The sequence below is a fragment of the Lissotriton helveticus genome, chromosome 7, assembly GCF_964261635.1.
Source record: "Lissotriton helveticus chromosome 7, aLisHel1.1, whole genome shotgun sequence".
Classification (NCBI taxonomy): Eukaryota; Metazoa; Chordata; class Amphibia; order Caudata; family Salamandridae; genus Lissotriton; species Lissotriton helveticus.
The window spans coordinates 67421194-67444916 of NC_136068.1; the positions used below are offsets into that span (position 1 = coordinate 67421194).

The window sequence follows — 23723 nt, forward strand, 5'->3', positions numbered from 1 at the left end:
ACCTACAGTCCTCCACTTTGCTATCTTAAATGTATTCTCACTAACTAACACACCCCTCCAGGTATGAGGCTTAATTCTGTATATTTATTCATTATTTTATTTATTTATGCATTTTCATATAGCGCATACTTTACCCAGAGGCGTCAGAGCGCTTTGCATTAGAGCAAAGTAAATTACAAAAGGAGTTAGGAGTAACATGGTAGTAGGTGACACTACTTATATCTATGACAGTCACTCATGGTGAGAGTTACAGATTAATAAATTACATATTCCCTCAAGATGACATTTTAAGAAAAGGATATTGCTTAACTATCTGTAAACATGTGACCAGCTGAGCTTCTGTGGTGAGCTGGAGCTCAGCTTCATGCAAATTCATTGCCCAGAGTTCAGGTCCCCTAATTAGGTAGATAGCCAGCACAGGGTTTATGCCTGTTTTCAATGTTTTTCAATTTACAGAAGCACTGCTCCATTAACATCAATTATTGAGGATTCACAAAACTATTCAACCACATGAATCCCTGAAACATAGCACAGTTGTAGAACTACCTGGAGTTACACATGTGTTTCTAATCCTATTTTCTTTTTTCAGTATTTCAAAAGATTGCTTTTTGGAACTGTTACTATTTAACTTTCAGCTCCTCAATATTTATTCTTTGATCTACTCTTTTTGAATTTTTTCATGCAATCTTCTTTTCTCTTTTAACAAGTGAGGTTACTCCAAAGGTGTTTGTTTCATCCTCACAATTTGCATATTTTGGCACGTTCGCCTTTAATAAGTTTGGAAGAAAACATGCAGCCATAAAGTCTAAAAAATGTGTTTCTTAAACCTGTCTGTTATAGGTAAATTTGAGTATTTTATTCACCTTTCTCTGAAATGATTTTCTTCTTTTTCCCTTCAGTGCTCCCAGATGAAATATCTACCAAAGGCAATGGTGAGTTGGGGTGGGGGGGGGGTCTGAGGAGTCCCAACCTCTCAGTGACTTTGTTGTCTACACATCCTCAGGCACAGGACAATGTACGAGGGATGATAACTCGTGGGATGCCCAGAGTCAGGCCAGTGATGCCAACGTTTGAACAGTGGTGCAAGGAGCATATACGCTTCCAAATCTCTCTCCATACAAAGGAACAACCCGGGTCTTCATAGTGAACTGTTCCCAGTTTCCCACCATGCTGTGGGAGTGAATTTGTATCTAGTAGGTTTCACAAGCTGTGCTTATACTAGGGGTGGGCGGAATTTGCGTAATCGCATTACGCAAATCGCCGCGAAACGGTAAAAAAATCTCTGCGAACACGCAGAAATTCCGTGAACACGCAGAATTGCTTGTTCGCGATGCTTTTTTCCTGTTCGCAATTGCTGTTTGCGTGCTCGAGGGGAAATATCTCGCAAACACGCATTTTGAGAACGCGAACAAGCAAAAATGTTTGCGAAGTCGAGGAACGCAGAATTTTGGGCAATTTCACGTTCTCCGTGGAACGCAAAATTACCCACATTCCGCGAGCGGAACAGAATTTATCACCCAGGCCTAGCTTAAACTGATCAAACATGTTACGTTGAATTGTGTAACATCTATCTACTCTTTAAATTGTGAATGCGTCTTCAGCCTACAAGCCTACAAACCTACAAATCTCATTGTTTTATTCAACTATTCTGAAATGTTTTTCTTTTTTTTTACCTATCAGCGCCCCCAACTACCACACCCAGCAGTGAGTACTTTTGATAACTGAAAAATGTCTGTAATATAAAAAAGAATTTAGGGCGGTATAGTCACTCTGAGCAAATTCACAACCCCATATTTAAATAGGATGTAGGGTGTTCATACCGCTCGGTAACTCTGTTGAATACCCATCCTCAGGCACAGGAAAATATACAAAGGAACAGTAAAGAGTGTTAATAGTGAACTGCCTTGAACTAAGGCAGTTTTCCACCATGAAGTGTCAGTGGAATATCATCCGGCAGTGTTCCCGCGTTCTGCTTAAACTCTGAGCTAAGCTTAAGGCAGCCTGATTGACTAAGTTAAGGAGAGTTTTGTAACTTGAATCCACTCTTTGAGTTGTGGATTCTCCTTCAGCCTGCAAGAGCACCTATCGGTGTGACCTTAGAGTCACAGGGTCCTGTTTGTGCTGTAGGATGCCTTTAATGTGTTTTGGCATGTACACCTTCAACAGCCTGCTAGGACCTTTCCCTCTTCTATGGTCCCTTAACTAAAGGTACCTCTATTTCGCTTGGTGACAAAATATAGTGGGCCCGATTATGATTGCGGTGAATCCGCATCCTCGGGGCCGGCGGAAGCCACCGCCGGCCCCGAGGATGCGGATGCACCCCTGCGGTGATTCACAAGACCCCCCGCCAGATTAGGATGGCAGGGGGGTCGGGAAGTCCGTACGCAGCTTTGGAAAAGCTCTAATATGGTGGCGGTGTCTATCAGACACCGCCAGCCATATTAGGAGGCATGCGTAAACATGCTTTTCCACGGCTGCTTTTCCGCCGTGGAAAAGCATGTGGTCTTTTCAGTTTGGGGGCCCGTTGCGGGCCCCCAGGGTGTCAGGGGGTGGGGGGTGCACATGGGGGGTACCTATGGTACCCCCTGCCTTTACATGAACAAAGCGGCAGGCACGGCGCGGTGCCTGCCGCTATGTACATGTAAAGGCTAAACATGCATTTTTAACATTGCGGCGGGTGCTGCTTCAAGCAGCACCCGCCGCAATGTTAAACATACAGGATGTGACCGCCAGGGTGGCGGTCACATCCTAATTCGCACGGAGGGACCGCCGCTGCCCCTGCGGACGGTCCCTCCACCTCTGGGATGGCGGACAGACGCAGGTCCGTCCGCCATCCTAATAGGCCCCAGTGTGTGGTCCATGCCTGCTTATGATACCCACGTTTGCCAGCGTAAAATGCTGTCTCTTTGCAAGCAGATGGTGCAACCCTGAAACTGAGGGAGATAGACACCTGATCTGGGAACTTGATGCAGAGTTTTCAGCTGTAATGAGAAGCTTCTTGGAATCAATTCACACATCATCTAATCAGAAGCTGTCATAGAAGATGAACACCATGACGCCATTACATCAACCAAGAGCACTGGAGGAAGCCCAACTTTATCCTTTAAGGCTCCATACCAGGATTAAAAAAATACAGTGTCTCACACCAAATGCAAGCTTTACGTTGAGGTGTACTTGTTCTTTCATTCAAACCAGATGCTCCATCTACCGACTATCTGCCCTCAAATAATAATATTAATACAGCCATTTATAGAGCGCAAACAGCTACCTCCTAAGAGGTGTCCCGGTGCTATAGTAACAGGTGGTGCGCGAGAATCACTCAACGACCGAGAATTCGAGGCCGTTTGTCTAGGTTAAAAAGCCAATTTTTTTGCTGCTTTCCTGAATTGAGTTTCAGAGGCAATATAGAGCAAGGCATTAGGCAGGGAGTTCCATAACTTGGATGCACCAAGCATGAAAGATCTGCCACCCATCCGGGCTTTCTTAACTCTAGGGGTGCAAAGAAGGTTCTGAGAATTTGACCTCAGTGAGCGAGTCTGCTTATAGGCGCCAAGCCTCTGTTTCAAGTAGCTTGGGCACTTTCCATGAATTGAACGAAAAGCTACGGTTAAGGCCTTCAATTTAATTATCTTGGCTACCGGCAATCAATGTAGTTTCTTGATATACGGAGAGATATACTGCCGAAAAGGGACATGTCTAATTAATCTTGCAGCAATATTCTGAACCATTTGGAGTTTCTTAACAAGGTAGGCTGGTAAGCCCAGGTAGAGGCCGTTCGCGTAGTCCAGACGGGAAGTCACTGTGGCATGGACTACTGTTCCTCAACCTCCTATTCAGTCTGAGAAAAATCTTTGGACATTACATTTTCCCTCAAATTATACAAAATCAGTTGGAAGTCATTCAAAATATCTCATAAGATGTTTGTTTACATTGTCAATACAAAAAGGGATCTCTGTTGTCAAATGCACTCTCCTTGATTTTTTTATGTCATGTTGCTTTCTCTTTTAACAATTCAGATTTCTTCAACATTATTTGCTTCATCCTCATGATTTGAATGTGGGGCAGGTTCTCCTTTAATGAGTCTCGAAGAAAACATGTAGCCATAACATCTAAAAATGTTATTTATTTTTCCTTATCTGTTATGGGTAAATTTGATGTTTTTAATCACCTGGTCTGAAATATTTTTCTTCTTTTTCCCTTCAGTGATCTTGGATTAAAAACTACCACAAGCAGCGGTAAGTACTAAAAAGTAAAAAAATGCGGTTATATGAAAAAAAGTTAGGATCTCATAGTGACTCTTTTCGAGCAAATTGAGAGCTGCACATTAAAATGGGGTATGAGGTATGTACCTCTCAGTGGCTCTGTTGACTACTCAGCCGGACAGGGCGATTTAAGAGGCTGATCACTAATGGGATGCCTAAAGTCAGCGACTGATGCTGCAGTTTGAAGAGTCATGCAAACTGCAACTATGGCCCTCATTACAATGTTGTTGGGACTAGCGTCCGACCGCCGTTGTTTCGGGATCTGGACCGCCTGACAAGTAGGTGGCGGTCCCGACCACTGTATTGCGATTCAACAGCCGTGTAGACAGTCAGAAACATGCCTATTTGCGTCAAGGCTTGTGGTGCGGCCTGGAAGGGGCTGGCACAGAGTGCATGGATGTTTGGGGGGGAACCATGGGGGCCCCTGACTCCATAGCGGAGGCCAATGGTGGACGGGGGCCCTGCTAGGCGACCCCAAAATCACTTTCCGTCTGCATTTTCATGGCGGTTGGACCGCAAGAAAAGGCTAAAGGAAAGTGACACCATAATCCCAACGGCGGTGCCTGCGGAGGCACCACTGCCATTCAGGGATTACCTGTCTGACCGCCGCCCTGACTGGATGTTTGATCCAGTTGGAGGCGGCGGTCTTTCCCCCCGTCCCGCAATTATCCAACCTCCGGCATCGTAATCTGGCAGTCCGACCGCAGTCCTGAATGTCATAATCCTGCAGTCGAACACGCAGCCCTGAATGTCATTGGCGGTCTGTACGACATCGTAATCGGACCCTATGTTTCCAAATTCCTCTCCATACAAAGGAACAGCCCTGGGTCTCCATTTGGAACTGCAATCATAAGAGGCAGTTTTCCACCATGAAGTGATAGAAGATTTTCATCCCATAAATTTCAAGAGCATTGCTCAAACTCAGAGCTAAACTTAAGTCGCCTTGATGGATTAAGTTAAGGAGAGATCTGTACCTTGAACCCACTCTTTGAACTGTAAATTATCCTGTAACATAGTCCTGGAGACAGCAGTCAGAGAAATGGTACTGCATTGCCTGTATAACTAAGGTGATCTTCATGACTGTTTTATTTGAATGTATATCATACATGTGCTGTTCTGATCAGCGTTATTCATGGCTGTGAATCTAAATACAGCTACAATGTTGAAGAAGAAATAGTTTATCTTGACCTACAGTCCTTCAACTCTGCTATCTTCCATGTATTCTCACTAGCCACCTTATAGCTCCAGGTATGAGGTTTAATTCAGTGTATTGCTCAATTATCATTAAACATGTGAAAAACTCAGCTTCTGTGGCAAGCTGGAGCTCAGTTTCTTTTGATTACCCAGAGTTCAGGTTCCCTAATTAGATGGTCAGACAGCACATAGTCTATGCCTGTTTTCAATGTTTTTGTTTTATTTAAGGAAACACTGCTCTATTAACATTAACTATCGAGGATTCACAAAACTGAACAGCCCTCAGAAGAGGCTGCTTTCCCCAGGAAGTGGTAACGTGGTAGTTCGTCTGCCTCAGGGCACAAGTTGTAAAAAAAGAAGTGGGGGGGACGCTGTCACCGGAAGAGACGTCACGACCGGAAGTGATGTCACGAAAGGTGCCAAGCTCCTCGTCCCAGAGAGGCCAAAGAGTGTAGTCCAGCTGTTTGGAAGGGGGGACGGTGTGCCCCTGGTAAAATAAGTGGAGGGACGCCGTCCACGCGTGTGGTACCCAGACTCGAGCCCTGGTCTGCCTCCCCTGAGTTTTCTGAACTCTGCCAAGTTGGGAGGTTTGAGGGTATCGAAGGACTGAGATGTTTGACTTTCATCGGCTCTCTAAAGTTTTCCTTCAGCTCACAAGAGCCCCTATCACTGTGATGTTAGACTCATGATAAGTGAATCAACTGTTAAAGAACCACTCATGGTATCAATTTTCTCCTTGCTGTCTCACAGCTTATTATGGATACCTTTTCTGGGGAGCATAGAAACAGGGCCAGCTTTAGGCAAGTGCAACCGGTGCAGCTGCATCTGGCGCTGACTTTGTTGGGGGGGTGCTGTGTTTAGAAATAACTTATGGTTTTAAAAGCAGTGAACTTCCTTGTGCCTCGAGCAGTTTCAAGCAATAATAAAAACGTCGAGATGAGTCTGGTGATTAATGCTCCTACTGGTGAGACATTGGAATGTTGTCTAGTGGCATCTTTGACTCATGCTAAAGTAGCGCAGAGGGATAATGTGCCTACTGCAAAGAACGTGAATGTGTACCATGCAGATCACACGAACTGAGCGTGAGTGAACTATGAGTAGTGATATTAAAAAAATGAAATCCATGTCAGAGAGGGACTATGGAGAGATGAGGAGCACTGTTGGAGAATGGTAGTGAGGAAATTCGTGGGGAAGGAGGTCTCGGGGTAGTGCCACAAAAAAAGGCTCTTGCACCACGCGTCACTATCTCTCACTCAGGCTCTAGCTGGGTACATGTCTCCTCACTGATTTCTCACTTTAAAAAATATCCTTGCTGGAGTCAAAATTGTTCAGGAAACTTTTCCCCAGAAACAGTGGCTCTGGAACTCATGGTACTGGGTGGTGCTGCAGTATAGCCAGAATTACCTTGCAGGAGTTCAAAATTAAAATGTTCAATACAGAGTCCTTTTTATTTTGTTTTTATATTTTATCTTGTAGCATTTGCTGTGCATTCAAACACAGTAGTCAAATGCATGCCATGTCATCTGCCCATTATTTTTATTTATTTTTTTAACTCAGAGACTAGTGTTTGCCCTTTCCCTTCTGTATTTGCAACACAGTCACAATCCTTCAGGACAACAGAGTGCGTAAAAGGAGAAGGGTGCAATTTGTCAATTGTTTCCTATCAAACACCAAAACTAAAATACTTGTAAATGAACTTTCCAAATATTTCAGCATAAATCACCATCAAGTATAAAGAAAATAAGGCATTGGTTATCCCAGTTCAGAATTATGATGGATCCAAATATTTTAATTGAATCTCATATTGACTTTCTTCAAGTCATCCCATTTTGAGCCCATGCACAGTTGTCCAGTTCTTCCTACTATGAAAATGGTGTTGCTAGTAGGGATAATTTCAACATATAGGGCCATAGAACCTCAGACCCTTATAGTTTACCCACCCTTCTCAGTTTACTACCAGGTAAAGCTGGTCTTCCACACCTGCTGAGTATTAGTCCACAAGGTGGTTTCCACTTTTTATATGAGCCAGCCTATCACCATTCCATCGTCCTCTGTTCCTCCTCATTCCGCCTAGGGAAAGACTTCTTTCATAGACAATTTCATGCATACTGTTTCCAACTTTAGCATCTGCACTTACCAGGACAAAGTGAATAATCAACTCATTGTGGCCTTTGCCAGATCCAAGAAAGATACAATGTCACTAAAGGTACTTAACCACACCCAACACTCCGCTCAAACAGGACTCAACATCCCCTATCTCACACTCACACAGTTGTGTAACCACCCACACAATACTCCACAGTTGCGTGCATACTCCTTAACACTCATTGACTCACCAAACACGCCACAGATATCTGGCCCCTGCTGCATGACAAAACCTCTAACCACTTTTTCCTCATGAAAACCTGGGTCAGCCCTACAACGGCACCTGCCATCTCTACAGACATCTCTACTTGCTACAACATTGCCAGGCTGGACAGACCCCACAAGCCCGGAGGCAGAATTGCTATCATCCACGAGAACAACATCAGCTGCAGTGCATCCACGGACACGTCATCCTTTAACATGGAACACCTGTTGGTCAAGCTCAACGTCACAGCCAACTTCACCCTAAGCTGCACTCTCGTCTAGAGACCACGAGGTCTGTGCATCCCATCACTAACATCATAACGGACTTCATTGCACCACTTGCCCTCGATTCTAACAATTACATCCCACTTGGAGACCTGAACTTCCACCTGGAAGACCACACGAACCACAACTCAAGAGCAAGAGCACTCATTGAAGGCCTTGGAAGCCTGGGCCTCGCCCAATGAGAAAAGGGATCTACCCATGTTGCCGGACACCACCTGGACCCTATTTTCACCAACTTCAATAACATCTGAGTGGAAAACATCAAACCAGTCCCATGAACAGAACACTCGGTAGTTAGGTTTAACATCCCCGACCCGGTCAAACAAACGCGCAACATCGTCACACTACCCAGCCGAAACTGGAACAGCATCATAGACAAACACTGGAACACCTCTCTCAACACCCACCACACTGAACACACCAACAGCCTCCCCAAATCATCAAGAATTTCAACAATTGGATCACCTCCTGCAACAACTCATTGCTTATCCTTAAACACAGCGATACAATGAGAACCAGACCCCATGCCAGTTGATACACAGAGGATTCACACTAATGAAATGCCAGTGCAAACAACTGGAGTGCAAAAGAAGAGTGAGCTTGTACCATGCAGATTACAGAACTGAGGGCCATATGTATCAAGCAAAATTGCATTTGCAAACGGACGGCATTTGCGAAAGCAATTTTGCTAAATGGTAAGTATTATGGCAAAATAAGGAATCGCAAAATTTGCGATTCCTTATTTTGAGATTGCATTTAAGGAATCGCAAATTTTGTGATTCCTTAATTGCAATGTAAGAAGCACCAAAAAAGTGCAATTTGGCCTTAAGGAATCGCAAATTACCACCAACTTCAAGTTGGTGGTAATTTGCGATTTCTTTCACAAATACACTTTTTGGCATTTGTTAAGGTGCAATGTGCTGCACATACATGCCCTTAGAGCATGTATGTGCGCCATATGCACACACATGTAAATTTCAGGGGTGCATCAGGGTATCCTTATGACACCCTTGCACCCTTGAAATTATTCTCAATTTGCGATTCTCAAATTGCTAATCGCAAATAGTGCTTGAAATGCATGTCAGAGAGAGACTATGGAGAGATGAGGGGCACTGTTGAAGGGTGGTACTGAGGGAATTTGTGGAGAAGAAGGTCATAGGGAGAGGGGGTGACAAAAAAACTGTTGCACCGGGCTCAACCATTGCTAGACCCGGCCCTGCATAGAAAGCACAAGGCATCTCCCTAGTGGAGAAAAATCTCTTTGATACATGGCCAGACTGGGGAACCAGAAGCAGCCCTGGAAAAATGCTTAAACTAGCCCACTCCTTTTCTATCCTCTCCCTGTCTCTCTCTTTCCATCATACCTCTTACTGCTTCCATGATCTTGTGCTTTCTCTTCCTACCGCTCCTCTATGTCTGCTAAAATTATTCTCAGGAGGTGAGGAAAGTGACTTAGGCGCCAGCAGGTGGCCTGGGATTTCAAAAGCCTCTAATGCTCCAGCCTACCAGGGAAATGCCAGATGCAGTGAAAGGCCAGTCCGGCTCTGCTTTGATATACTTTCCAATAACTGGTTTTTAAATTTGTTGTTCTGGTAATTAATACTTACGCTTGGGCCAAGGAATGTGGCCATTCTGTTGTGTCCAGGTTAATGAGACAGAAGCTATTATTCCTGTGCTACTCAGCTAACTACTTTTCAGATAATGGGGACTTCTCTATAATCATTAGGGGACCTCTACCAGAACTTTTGCGCTGCCGGAACGTCACTCTTTTTACATTCCTGCGGTGCAATGTGCCACTGGCATGTTTATAAGGCCATGTAAACCCATGTTACTTGACTTTTTATGGCCTTATATATATGTGCCCCTTCTGCACAGAAAACTGGGTGAAATGGATGTTCCATGGGTGTTGCTGGGGGCGTTCCCAGCAACATTCATGGCTTTTTTACACTGCCCCAGATTTACGTGAAATCATAAGTTTGAGGCAGCGGCAAAAACGTACCCCCCCTCAGGGGAGGTGTGAGGGAGGCACAATGAGGAGAAATATGTTTTCTGCAGCACACATAGAAAGAGGGAAAAGCCTCTTGTGATTGTTTTAGTGCAGGAAGGTTTTCCTTCATGCACAAAAATAATCATCACGCAATGCAGGCTCCCTTGCACCATGGTGCAAAGTGCCTGCGTTGGCGCACGGCAGCCCATTTTTCTCTCTGCAGATGGGCTCAACATATGACAAGACGCGTTTACTCTCCCAGATTTCCCTCAATTAAAAGAGAAAAAAAGACAATAAGAGAGTAATGTGCTCTTTTAGGGTTTGGTGGGAACAGGACCTCTCCTGTAAACCAGTGAATGTCCAAGCACTAGATCACCATATATACACACAAATGGTTACTGAGCATGTGAGGGATGGACATGCAATCCCTCCAAAGAAAGCACACAAGGCCTTTCAAAACTTTATGAAAGAAAGGTTTAGTGTTAATAAAAACAACATGTCTCTTTAAGAAACACATGAACAAAATAATACCTCTATAAGGGCCAGATGTAGGTGAGGGACATTTACCGACTCATAAATACCGAATTTTACCGATTCGGTATTTATGAATCGGTAAATATGAAGGTGGGAGATGTAGCTAATTTTTTTAATTAGAAATACCGAATCGGTAACATTCGGTATTTACCGATTCGGTAAATACCGAATCGGTATTTACTATTGATTCCTATGGGCTGTGAAGTCCACAGGAATCAATGGGAAATACCGATTCGGTATTTACCGAATCGGTAAATACCGAATGTTGCAAGGGTGCAGGGGGTGTCACTTTGATACCCTATAGCACCCGAAGTAAAGGCATGTGTGACATGTGGCACACATACATGCCCTTAGGGCATGTCTGTGTGTCACATTGCACAGTGTGCATGCACAGATGTGCATGCACACCTGGATTCGGTATTTTACCACACAATAGGATTGTGTGGTAAAATACCGACTCTTAAGGGCCTGTGACACTCTTAGGAGTGTCACCTACATTTGAATTTACCGAATCGGTAAAATTACCGATTCGGTATTTTACAGAATCGGTAAATTTACCGAATCGGTAAATTTACTGATTCTGTAAAATAATGGCCCCTACATGCCAATTCCTAAATACCGGTCGGTAACGGCTGAAATCGGCCGTTACCGACCGGTATTTGGGCTCCTACATCTGGCCCTAAATGCCTTATTGGAGCAATAGGCTGGAAATTCTTGATTTCCTGCCAAGGTGGTTGATGTTGTACTAGAGCTTGCCAGATTGTGGAGTAATTACTGAGGCTAACCACAAAAGCTCAAAACAAGCATCGTTCCCCCCATGACAACATTTGTAAAAAGCAACAAAAGTTTATTTCAAAGCTCTTTACCTTGGCAGCTGCTATAAAGAAAATGGATAATACATTTTAAATGAAGTTGGTGGTCTGTTGAGTATAAATATCACCGATATTATGAACAAGGCTTTAGTTGATTTTGTGAAGTCAATAAAAAGATCTAGAAAACATTTGAGTAAAAACATGTTCGTCAAAAGACTTGAAAAATGTGAAAAGCCCAAAGAATTGTCTGTTACAAGAAACAAGTTCTATTTCGTCAACCATATAAATTACGAATATCAAAATTAGCGCAACTGAAGAATAATCATGACACTTGAGGACAAAGGACTTCCCTTTACACTTCAGTAAGCCATAAATATTGTTTGTATGACAGAAAACATTGGTTGCATCTCCATAATGGATCTGGCAAGCTTGAGGAACACAGTTCTGTCTAGCTTTAGCAATTTTACCACAATTGAAGAATAGTCGGAAATTGCTAAAACTAGACAGAACTGTGTTCCTCAAGCTTGCCAGAAGGTTCGCACATCTGGCCCATGGTGAATAGAGTTTGTATAAACAGGCAATGCTTTTGTTCTTTAATGCTATCTGAACTGAAATCCATCTTGATTTCATTCCACAGCAAAGTTTATTGTACAACAAATCCTAATGCTCTTTTCAAAAAGAGGTCTATGTTGAAAACATACTAATGTGTGGAGATGCTAAGAGAATACAGTGTCCTGCTCTCTATTTCTCATGAAGGATTGAAATATTTTATTACATAACTGGTTATAGGCTCTAATAAAGGTGGCAGAATTTTGAACCATCACAAAGAAGACTATAAAAATCTTAAATCAGTTATTCAACAAAAGAATATCATAGGTTGAGTATATCTTATTCTTTATGAAGTATAAAAGAAGTAATATTATCTATCACCAGTGAAGATTTGGAAGAAGGTTGGTTAGGTCAAAAGGAATTTGATTTTCTGAATAAAAAATGCTCATAGTTTCTTATCATCTATATCTTGCGTAAAATTCATTAAAGACATCAATCATCCTTATAGTTCTGGGATGTAACTCAGTCAATAATTGAAGTATACAAAAAAGTGATGGATGTAATGCCTGAATTAATTTCACGATCCAACAATGTGTCCGAATGCTACCCCCAGCATTTGTCAGCTTTAGGGCTCTCTCTAGCCACTTACAATGAACATAAAATGTATAATAATCCACATTTGTAATAATAATAATAATCCACATTTGTAAAGCACACAATCACCCGTAAGGGTCTCTAGGCGCCATCGGGAAGATTAAGCAAGCTATTGCCCAGAGTCACATGGTGCTGGTTTAATCTACTACCGGTGCCAGGGATCGAACCGTGATCCCCAGATTCCGGAGTCAGGCACCACACCTCTTCCAGTAGTGTAGTAGGATTCACATGCAGTAGTGCATTATCTAGCTAGCAGTTAAGTGTCACTCTACATATACATATATATGTTGTAGCAAGGTCACACAAAAACACATTGCACAGATAGAAATGTCACACATAGACAATCAGAAAACTTGGCAGCCCTGGGATTGTCAAGAAAAACTTTATTTAGTTTGTTACAACCATAAAAGTATACACTTGGCAGCCCTGGGAGTTTCAGTGGCCTGTCGTCCCTAAGCTCTGAGCAGTCCTACTGCAGAGTGAACCAGAGTCTATGATGCATCCAGGGATGCAGAGAGCAGTGTCTCAGTTTCATGTGCCCCATGCCGAAAGGTGTCCAAAACGCAATATTCCCACAGGAATAGTCATCTCAACGGGGCTAGTAATCATGAAGCCAGGAAGCTACAGACTACAACATGACAGAGCTGGAACAGCTGATGGTGGCTTGGAGTTTGACAATTCTATGAGTCTGACTTTGTTCCTTTGTTTTTTTATTCCCATCAGATATCGAAGGATAACCAGGACTGATGTATGATTGTGGACCTTGGAGCCCATCAGTTTCCTTTATTTCTCGTCTCTTTGTCTGTTCTTCAAGGTGTAGCATTACTTCACGTCACAATGTTGAGACAACCTGCCTTTGGAGACACTGACCACCTTCCTCTCTGCACAACAAGCTGTTTAGTCACAGGGGACACTGCTGTCATTTTATAGAAATAAGAATATTACAGGGGGCACAACACAGAGATGCTGGTGGATCAAAGACCAGTGCAAGGGTGGAAGAGGATTTGTCTGATACACCAGTCCTCCAACTTACCAAGTACAAGCAAAACATTGGGTGTAAGCGGTTCATTAATACCACAATGATCACCCGCTCAAGCTGAATGTAATGTCTGGACAGCATGAGCCCATGGTGAAGTATGAGGAGGAGGTGGAAAAAACATTGCATAGTATTTAGAGGCTGCTGACTGTGGAACATGAAGAACTATGCTAGAACACTAACTTCTATTCAACATCCTGTAATTCTCAGCAAATCAGCCAATTTTCCTGTGCTGCAAAAATGGGTACTACAAGCTCAATCTTATAAATTGTTCTAACACCCTTGGGCCAGGCGTGTGCTATGAAAAAATGCAAATATTAAAATGTGGACATGGTTTATTGAATAAGAGGGAAAGGATCCAACATTGTCCTTTCTTCATTTACTTGTCTGTTGGTGGTGGTTTCCTTTTTATGTTTTGTACCTTGAATTGCTTCTGGATTAGCTTGATGGTTTGATGGTTTTTAATGTCTTTGTTCTACTTTTTTTCTTACTGCATTAAAATTCTTTCAATAAAAAATGAGAGCATATCACTAACTATGTACATCTCATGGGTCCATATTTGTACTGTGTGGTGTATGTTGACTAAAATGTGAGATTTGGAGTAAGCCGATGTGGCAAGTCCAATAAGCGGGAGTGATTAAAAAAAAAGAATCAGATGGAGCTGCAACCTGTTAAATGCACGCAGAGAACCCAACCAGGTTTATTTTTGTGCACAACTACATGAGCATGTAACCTGCTCAGCAGAGGCTGCAAAGGTGACCCACACACAACAGCTTTGAGGTACTCCCACTTTTCCTATCTGTCATGGGAAGCACATTAAATATTTGCATTATTGAAAACATAAATAGAAATATAACACACAACCTGAATTGCACTACTGTACAAGGGTATTGAACATAGTGGAAGCAAACAAAACTAAGAATGTCACAATTTGGGATTAAACTCAGGTGTCCTGGTGGTTCAGGACTGTAGGAGGTACTGTGAATCACTTACACAGTGGTTGGGAAATAGCCACTCAAGTCTTTGCTCCCTTCTGCTTGTAGGCTTTCTGCCCAGGACCATTTTTCTCCTTCTTCGTTGGGTCCAGCTTGCACCCCATCTTGATGGTACTAGGTGCCTGAAAAAAAAAATACATTCTTGAGAGAAGAAATGTGGATGATGGAAGACAAGGACCATCCTTTTGGTATTGATGTGCAAAGGCTTAATAAGAGGATGGTTTATTGAGGATGCACTTACGGCCTAAAATAAACATCAGTCAGGGCTATGCTGGTTCCACACAGGACTATGAGATATGCAGATTAAAGAAAGATGTGTGGTACCATTATCAAGATGTTTTGGACAACAGACACAGAGCACATACTCTGGAGTTTATACTGCTACACTGTGCGCTCAGCCTCAAACTTTAGACTTTAGTATTGTATGGTGTATGTGGTGTGTGCTAGTTATAGTTTTTGTTAGTGATGGGTTGCTTGCTAGTGAAAAATTAGATTTTCAACTATACATCTTTGTATCAGAGTCAGTACAGCTTGGTATGCCATATGGACTTCAAATTCAAGTGCCAGTAACAAGTATGAGGCAGCAATCTGCACTACTGGGAAATTATGAATAGAACATTCAGGAAGACCCAACTATAGAGAGTTTCTTAAGCATTGAGTAAATCATAACTTTATGTTACTTAGCATCCCCTGCATAGATCCTAGCAGTGATGACAGCATCCTTCAAATAGCCCAGAGCAGGCCCTGTGGTTTATGTTTAATGAAGAGACCAGAGTAAGCTCTTTGTCCAAATGAAACCCCATATTTCAAACCACTGGCAGATAGATTAGGAGGGGCCACCACTCATTCTGATACCCGCTCAGGGCTAGACTCAGGGATGTGACCACTCGGACAGAGGCAAAAATGCAGTGAGGCAGTAGGTGTCCAACACAGGCAGACTTGTATGCACCCCACCCCTCACTCTAGTGCACACTCAGGGCTAGTGCTTTGAATGGGAAGAAATTGGCTGAGTGGGACATGCTGATACAAATCACTTCTATTGAGTATTCATTTTGTCCTTGCATTGGTCTGGATAGGGGTCTCAAACTTCCCATACATGCAGATCAATAGCTAAACCCCCAAATGCGCCAAGCCATCAACAGTACTATTATCAAGTGCTGGTACTCAGTACTGGTGAGTACCGACCCATTTAAAGCACTGCTCATGTCTAGACTTAGGGATGTAAACGCTCTGGTGTAGGCAAAGGTGCAGTGAGTCAGTAGCTGTCTAATACAAGCACACGTTCATGCACACCGCAACTCACACAAATATGCACTCAAAGCTACACTCAGGGATATGAACACTCTAATGAAGGCACAAGCTTACGCACACCACCACTCAGTCTGATATGTACTCAGTTCTAGACTGAGGGAAATGAATACTCCCACAGAGAAAGAGGTGCATTGAGCCAGTGGCCTCCAACATAGGAAAATGTGTACACACACCGCTTTTCAGTTTGATACAACCTTAGGGCTTGATTCAGGGATACCAACACTAAGGCCCCCATTAGGATGGCGGATAGTCACCGCTGGCCCGCCTTCCTACCCGGAATGACCCCTGCCATATTAGGATGGCTGGGGGGTCCGCGGCGGACGGAAAGACCGTCCGCCTCTTTTCCGCCCCGGTCGCCTTGCGACCGTTGCGGAAGAGGGTTCATATGGCTGGCGTTGTCTATCAGACACCGCCAGCCATATTAGGATGGACATTTACAGACGCCTTTCCGTGGCGGCAATGCTGCCACGGAAAGGCATGCGGAGTCTGCTGTGGGGGCCCAATGCGGGCCCCCATGGACTCAGGGGGCATGGGGGGTGCACATGGGGGGTACCTATGGTACCCCCCAGCAGTTCCATGCACAGCATGGCAGGCACCGCGCGGTGTCTGCCATGCTGTGCATGGAAGTGCACAGCATGCCTTCCTGACATTGTGGCGGGCGGTGTTGAGTGCACCGCCCGCCACAATGGTAGGAATGCTGGATGGACCCCTATGACGGAGGCAAAGTGGGCATCTAACACAAGGACAAGTTTAGGCACACCGCCACTCACACTGATACACTCAGGGATATAGACACTCTAATAAAGTAAGATCTTGGAAAAATACATAAATCAACAGCTAGTAAACTTTTTGGAAGATCATCACTTACTCGACCCCACCCAGACGGGTTTCAGACCGAAACACGGGACCGAGACCGCTCTCCTCATGGTCACCGTGGATTAAGGAGGATCAGTGGCAGTGATCCTCCTTGACCTAAGCGCGGCGTTTGATACGGTTAGCCACGACACCTTATTGCACCGTATGTCCTGTGCCGGGATTAAGGATAAAGCCTGGTCGTGGTTTAAGTCCTTTTTAGAGGACAGATCTTTTAGAGTCTTTGAGGGTGAGTCCGTGTCCTCCAGCAGGCCTCTGAAGTGCGGAGTCCCTCAGGGCTCCTCTCTGAGCCCCGCACTTTTCAACTTGTATATGAGGCCACTGGCTGAGGTCGTCCGTCCATTCGGGGTTAAGATCATCTCTTATGCGGACGACACGCAGCTGGTGGTCTCACTGGCGCAGGAAGCCAACCGGCCTGCGCCAGGTGGGCTCAGAGAATGCCTAGAAGAGGTGAAGACTTGGATGTCTTCATCATCCCTCAAGTTGAATGGGGACAAAACTGAGCTGATGCTCTTAGGCCCCCCAGATCTCTGCCTCCCCGCCTCTTTGTGGCCTTCGTGTCTGGGTCTCCCTCCAACTCCTAAAGACAATATCAAGAGTCTCGGAGTCTGGTTGGATAGATCCATATCTTTCAACGTTCAGGCCTCAAAACTTTCAGCCACCTGTTTTGGCATCATGCGGATGTTAAAGAAAATCTTCCCCCTCCTTCCCATGGAAGCCAAACAGGTGGCTATACAGGGGCTAATACAATCACGCCTTGATTTTAATAATGTGCTCTATCTCGGCGCCCCAGAGTAGGCTGCAGACAGTGCAGAACTGCGCAGCCCGCTTACTGCTTGAGATCCCTCGCAGACAATCAGTGAGGGCCGGACTGGTCAGCCTTCACTGGCTACCGGTTCGTCAGAGAATTCTTTTTAAGGCAATGTGTATAGCCCATCAGGCTTTCTGGGACACAGGCCCTAGCATTACCCGCGACCTAGTCACTCACTACACTCTCAACAGAAGTCTTCGCTCCAGCCAGACCTTTCTAGCAGTGGCTCCTAGAATAAAAAGATCCAGATCTAGCGGCAGGACGTTCGCCCACAATGCCTCCAAGACCTGGAATACCCTTCCACTGCACCTCAGAGCCAATCCCAATCTGTCTGTGTTTCGCAAGCAGCTCAAGACCTTCCTTTTTAACTTACCCCTTTAACTTCAGCTAACCTCCTTTACAGCCCTCTGATGGTTTCTGGTTATTTTTTAGCGCTTGGACGCCTCCGGGCAGCAATTCGCGCTCTACAAATCCACATCTAATTCTAATTCTAATTCTAATAAAGGCAAAAGTGCATGGAGGCAGTTGCCATCCAATATTGGCACACATTTATGCACATCACCACTCACTCCAATTCACTTTCAGGGCTAGACTCAGGCATATAAACACTCCAATAGAGGCAAAGGTGCAGTGAGTTTGTGGACATCCAATATAGGCACCAGTGTACACACACCATCACCAACTCAGAATTTTATGGATGCAGCTTACTAAGTGAAGAAAGGTGAAATGGTGCGAAAGAGGAAATAAACAAATGATTCTGAAATGTATCTTTTGACTCATCACACTATTTATGTACAGATTTTAAATTTAAAACTCTGTTAAAAACTTTGAAATACACTAATTAAAAACACATTTAAAAGCTGAGCTATGTTTTTGCTCAAACGCAGAAAACCATTGAAATTTACCAGTTATGGTCATGTTGCAAACCATAACTTAAGCCTACCTCCTGCATTTAGAATGACATCACACATGACATCACACATGTGGAGTAGTGTGACTCACTGGTTAGAGGAGGCAGGCCCGAGAGCAGAAGTCAGCCTGGGACCAGGGTTCAATTCCCAACGCGGCAGGGTCGTGGACCTTGGTCAGCGGACTCGATAATTCTCGCTTCGGTGCTTACTCTAATCAGGGGTTCCACTCGGCAACTCTGGGCATTAGCTTGCCTAATCTCCACAACGGCCCCACCAATTCCGGGGATGCCTGGCTCCACCTTGGGGACTCCCAGCAAGGGACCATCCCACAGGGAAAGCCAGGACGGGTTCCCCAGAGTTATACAGCGCCGGGACGCCCCGTTGCTGGGGCAGCTGTGCGCTTTACAAGTATACTACATTTACATTTTACATTTACATGACATCAAAGATCATATCATAAGTGACAACATGTATTATTACATCATTTATGATATCACCTTTGGCATTGCTACTGGAACGATAACTTGCCCCTCCCCTTGCCTTCTGTATGGCATCGCACTAGGGGTTTTCAGTAAGTACTGGACTGTGGCCATGCCCTGCTCTCAATCCTCTGCATGTGCCCAACGCCCTCTTGTGGCCGTATTAGAGCACTTGAAACTCTTCATTTCAATTGTATTGGAAGATTTCGAAATTCTATCACTTAGGTCCAATTTATGAATCCCACAATAAATAATTTCTTAATATTTATTTCAATGTCGAAGAGCACATTTTAGGCCCCCACAGGAGATTGCGGGTTCAGAGTGTGTTTGAAAACTAATGCACCGATTTACACCAATCCAGGCAAAGGACTACTTTAACTAAAGGGATATAAACATGCCAAGCTGTTTTTTCTATATTGAGGAGCAAAGGATTTTATGAGATTAAAATGGGAACTACATGAAAAATGCCATGAAGGCTCTAAAGTGGATGTCCTTTCTGAATGTTTTTTGACAAGTTATTATGAAAAGAAACAAGCATTTACAATGCAATAGGTCTCGCAGCATTAAAGTTTGAGTTACTGGCATTGTAAATGACAATGCTTTGCATAATTTTTTTTTTTTATTTGCAATTGGTATATAAACATTGTTTGTGAATGGTGCTGTTGCTTATGCTAAGCAAAGTTGCCAGTAATATAGAGTGCTAGTCTTGCTTGTTATAAGCATGCTGATTTAAAGCGCTCTGATACCTGCGGGTAAAGTTTGCGCTACATAAAAGTGAAAACTAATAAATAAATAAATAAAAAGCCTACCTGTACCACGTCCGTTCTTATTCCGCGATGGCACATATCTTTGGGTCCCTGAATTTATTAACTGCACCCGGCTGTGGGAAACCTCCATGGCAGGAACAACGTGTTGGCGGGCAGACACGGGCAATGTAGCCACTGTCCTGTGGCTGCACCGCGAGGTAACAGTGTAGGGGCAGGAAGGCAGGCAGTTGGTAGTGCTGTGCCATAGCAGTGTAGTTCCCTGTGTATGCTGGGCATGGGGTTGCTATTGGCTGACAATAAGTGGTGAGGAGGTGCCGGTTCGGTATGCATGCTTCCTGATCTTGGGCAGGCAACAGGTAAAACAAGGCAGTACTAAGGAGGCACTACTAAACCTTTTGACCAATGAGAAGCCACAGTTTACAGTGGATAATGACAAGCCAATTAAAAATGTGGATGGAGCCTACTTCAATACAGCATGCCTCGCAAAGCATGCACTGCCTAGGCTCAACCTAAAAAGTAGTGCTTGAAAGCAAGCAGTAGAAGAAGAGATGCCAGCCAATTAAGAGATGGCAGAGAAGTACTCAAGGTCCAGCCAACTGTAACCCACTTTCGCAATAGCATCAAAATAACGGCCAGATTCATCAAAGTAAAATCCGCTCGCAAAGGGCCAGATTCTGAGAATCCGGCCCTTTGCGAGCGTTATTTTTGCATTTGGGATTCATCATACCAAATGCAAAAATCGCAATTACAGAACTCGCTAAATTGCGAAGAATCGCATTTAAGGAATCTCAATTAGAGATTCCTTAAATGCTATTCATGAACCTTTTAAAAATTGGGAATTCGCAATATGGGGCCGCTATTTACCGCGAAGTGTAACTTCGTGGTAAATAGCGAAAACTTAGAAAAATGCACTTTAGTGCATTTTTCTAAGTTGTATGTTACACACACACATGTCCTTTGGACATGTGTGTGCACAACACCTGTGTACATTTGTATTTCAGGGGTGCTACAGGGTGTCCTTTGGACACCCCTGGCACCCTTGAAATCGCTTCGTTATTTGCGATTCGCTAATTGCTAATCGCAAATAAGGAATGACTCCCCATTCATTCCTATGGGCCTAGGAATGAATGGGAAAGTCATTCCTTATTTGCGATTCGCAATTAGCGAATCGCAAATAAGGAAGCAGTAGAAATCGCAAAATGAATTGCGATTTCTACATGCATCCCGTTTTGCGAGTCTTTAATAGCGATTCCTTAATAATCGCTATTAAGGACTCGCAAAAGAGGACAATGATGAATCTGGGGGTTAGAGATTTATCATTAAAAGTACCATCCTTAATTTGCATCATTTTTACCTTACATACTCTTCAGGATAGTTGTTAAAATACAATTTGACAGGTCAAAATGTGTAAGAGACACTGTCCCGGGTTCCCATTGCATTCAAATTAGACTGAAATAACTAACTCTGCTAAGCCAAAACGAACATATTCGGAACCATGTACTGTCACTTTAAAAAGTTGATTATCTATTGTATAAAAACCTATTGTCAAAGGCCAAAAAATAACTGTTGTCACTAAATTCTGAACAAGGAGATAATGGAAGAGAAATAAAAACAAGGCAAATATTTGTCATCAAAAATAGAGAGCTATCCTTAGATTATTAACAAATCGTTTTCCTATTGTTTGCATATCACATCACTCCTGCGTCAGCGTCACCCCCCCCCCCATTCACTTCCAACCGAAGTTTAAGTTGTAGAAAGCTGCATGGCAGCTATGGTAAATATTAGAGACCCAGAGTGAGGAGAAGCAAAATGAAATCACTGTATACCCACATAAGAGGCATCTGCATGCCACAATATTACAGATCCACGCACGAACACTGCTGACACCCCATTACCTACTATATAGCTAGCATGCTCATTAATGGGAAACATCCTTACAACGCAACTTTTACCACGCAGTGCTTTTACATCGCAACTTTTACAACGCAAACCATTACAACGCATTGCGCTGGGGGGCGCTCTAGGATAGGGAATAGATTTCATTTACTGTCCAACACCTTCCCTACTATCCACGGGGACTGGAGTTGGAATAGTAAATTAAACTATTCACTATCCAGCACCCCAAAGCGCTATGCGTTGTAATGGTATGCGTTGTAAAAACTGTAATGTCATACATCCCTCATTAATACACAGGGTGGTTAACTTTTAAAGTCCCACATTGGCGAGTGTTAATATACAAGTATAACCTATCCTAATATTTGGCAGGCACTCTTACTTTAAAATCTGATGTAGCTGATAGTTTGAGTAGGGGTCAACCATAACTCCTATAAATTGTACATTAATCACACAGAATTTAACGAGCATTGCTAAAAATGCTAGTGTGAAAAACGTTCTGATGAAGGTTTCTATTAACGTTCTGTTGGTGCTTATCCATACAAAACATAAGTGTCCTTACAATGAGTAGAAAGAACAAGCATTTACAATGCAATGGTCTCGGCATTGTTAAAGTTAGAGCCATTGGCATTGCTCATGACATTATTTTTATTTATGTTTTTGTTTTGAAAACATAAATAAATGACATTGTCATTTACAATGCCAATAGCTTAATCGCTCGCAAATGCGAGACCTATTGCATTTGCACCCACACAGAGCCGCCCACACAAAGCCACCCACACACACATACAGAGCCGCCCACACAAAGCCACACACACACACATACAGAGCCGCTCACACAGAGTCATTCACATAGAGCCACCCACACAGAGCCACCTACACACAGACAGAGCCACCCACGCACACACAGACAGATACACCCACGCACACAGACAGACAGAGCCACCCACGCACACAGACAGACAGAGCCACCCATGCACACACAGACAGAGCCACCCACGCACACACAGACACAGACAGAGCCACCCACGCACACATAGACAGACAGAGCCACCCACGCACACACAGACAGACAGACAGAGCAACCCACGCACACACAGACAGAGCCACCCACGCGCACAGACAGAGCCACCCACGCGCACACAGACAGAGCCACCCACGCGCACACAGACAGAGCCACCCACGCGCACACAGACAGACAGAGCCACCCACGCGCACACAGACAGAGCCACCCACGCGCACACAAACACACACACACAGAGCCTTCTGTGCATATCGCAGCAGGGGAAGCTGTGGCGGCCTGACGATATCTCACATGCGCCCGTCATTTCTACGGTACAACAAAGGAAAGGCAATGAAAGCCGGCAGAAAGCTGTGCGACACTGTCAACAACAGCGGCTCTGCAGATTACCCCAAATGTTCCGACACAGATGCGTGCGCGCGAGCACTGTCTCTTCAATAGGAAAGTTCCTCGCTGTACAGTGTTGGGGACTGCTTTGCAGTGCGACGGTAGCCTCGACCTAAAAAGAAGTGGGACCGCTATTGTCAAAGCGGCCCACGCTGACAACGTAAGTTAAGGAAGGAGCGCAGCCGCTATAGTTAAAGTAGAACGCGCTGGCAAAGTAAAGAAAGAAAGGAGTGCAGCCACTATAGTTAAAACGGGCAGCGCTGCCAAAAAATGTAAATATCAATTAAAAGGTGCAGGCTGTAAATATGATACATCCTCCAATACTACGAAAATATAAAAGCTGGCGCCATGCTGTATTACAGGAAAACCTGTCGTAGGTGGAATAGGAGAAATCATTCAAGAAAATAGTGTTCACAGACTAAATAAAACATACCGAGCAATAACACAAATAAAAGTTCCAGTCCTCAGGGGAGGTTACAAACATAAACAAGGCGGTACTAGAGTGGGACTAACTACTAAACCTAGGCATGATTCAAAAAACAACCATTTAGAAAGGACAGTAACAGGAGCCAATTGAAAAGATGGGCTGAAAATGGGAGGAGCTTCAAGTCCA

At 44.0% G+C, this 23723-nt stretch overlaps 1 long non-coding RNA gene across 1 annotated transcript; it reads left to right on the forward strand.

Annotated features, from left to right (window-relative positions):
* Positions 1 to 903: 903 nt before the first annotated feature.
* On the forward strand, positions 904 to 13607 carry LOC144766609 (uncharacterized). Its single transcript, XR_013597858.1, has 3 exons — positions 904 to 932; positions 4204 to 4235; positions 13350 to 13607. It is a non-coding gene; the product is annotated as an uncharacterized LOC144766609 (long non-coding RNA).
* Positions 13608 to 23723: the final 10116 nt, after the last annotated feature.